Source organism: Lottia gigantea (genome assembly GCF_000327385.1).
Source record: "Lottia gigantea unplaced genomic scaffold LOTGIsca_43, whole genome shotgun sequence".
In the NCBI taxonomy this organism is placed as follows: domain Eukaryota; kingdom Metazoa; phylum Mollusca; class Gastropoda; family Lottiidae; genus Lottia; species Lottia gigantea.
In genome coordinates this window covers 1,603,444-1,604,906 of record NW_008709504.1, presented here as the reverse complement: position 1 = coordinate 1,604,906, position 1,463 = coordinate 1,603,444, and the positions used below count along the sequence as shown (strand labels likewise).

At 34.6% G+C, this 1,463-nt stretch overlaps 1 protein-coding gene across 1 annotated transcript in view; it reads left to right on the top strand.

The window, feature by feature from the left end:
• LOTGIDRAFT_164118 (hypothetical protein) overlaps positions 1-1,463 on the top strand; it is a gene marked incomplete at both ends in the record, with an annotated part of 7,339 nt that overhangs the window by 2,584 nt on the left and 3,292 nt on the right. The window lies entirely within an intron of this gene.

The window sequence follows — 1,463 nt, the reverse complement described above, 5'->3', positions numbered from 1 at the left end:
ACGCATTTTCGATGAACTGTTTTTGAGTTATTGCCCTTGACTTTGTTAAAATGCGTCGAAATTTGTTAAAAATAGTTTGTGAGCAGGATTGAAGCTACAGTTTTCAACCGATTCTGATGAAACTTGGTGTGATCATTGGAATTGATAAGATCTCGGACAAGTTCTAACTTGACGCATTTTTGATGAACGGTTTTTGAGTTATTGCCCTTGACTTTGTTAAAATGTGTTGAAATTTGTTAAAAATAGTTTGTGAGCAGGATTGACGCTACAGTTTTAAACCGATTCTGATGAAACTTGGTGTGATCATTGGAATTGATAAGATCTCGGACAAGTTCTAACTTGACGCATTTTCGATGAACTGTTTTTGAGTTATTGCCCTTGACTTTGTTAAAATGCGTCGAAATTTGTTAAAAATAGTTTGTGAGCAGGATTGACGCTACAGTTTTCAACCGATTCTGGTGAAACTTGGTGTGATCATTGGAATTGATAAGATTTCGGACAAGTTCGAACTTGATGCATTTTTGATGAACGTTTTTTGAGTTATTGCCCTTGACTTTGTAAAAACGCCTCAAAATTTGTTCGTGAGCACAATAGAAGCTACAGTTTTCAACCGATTCTGATGAAACTTGGTGTAATCATTGAAATTGATAAGATCTCGGACAAGTTCTAACTTCACGCATTTTCGATGAAATTTTTTTAAGTTATTGCCATTAACTTACGAAAAAAGCGTCAAAATTTGTTTGTGTGCACAATATAAGCTACAGTTTTCAACCGATTTTGATGAAACTTGGTGTGATCATTGGAATTGATAAGATCTCAGACAAGTTCTAACACGAGAACATTTTTTGAGTTATTGCCCTTGACTTTGTAAACACGCGTCAAAAGTTGTTTTTTGCCCTTGATTAGAGCTGTGTGATATAATTGTTTGTTGTATTTGGGTTATTGATATTGATTTTAAAAAATTTTGTGGAATTATTCAACATAAATAATTTCTTCAAGAGAAAATTCGTACTTTAGTCACTAAAGACTGTTTTATCATTTCTGACAGCTGCCAGTGGGCGTATGTTACCTTGCATCGCAAGCTATCTTTGTTTGATCACGTGCTAGCGCATGCGCCCCAGTTCAAAGCTAAGAGTGCGCACACGGTAAGGTATTTTTTTTTTTTTTTTTTTTTTTTTTTTTTTTTCGACACTCGTACTGTGAACAACTAATTAGCTCTCTCTCTAGTCTGGATTGGTGAAATTGGATTAGCGGATTACTGTCAAGTATTAATTAAGTATAACTCAATTAACTTTTGACACCTGCCACTAATTACTGTGAGTTCGTTCCTTTTTATTCTTTTCTTTTATCTTTTCTTTGGGCGGCCGACAATTTCTTTGGAGGAAGAAATTCAAGCTGTCCTACAAAGCTTTCACTAGGTTTCGTTTTGTTTCGTTGTTCTCTTTTCATTTTCATACTATCAA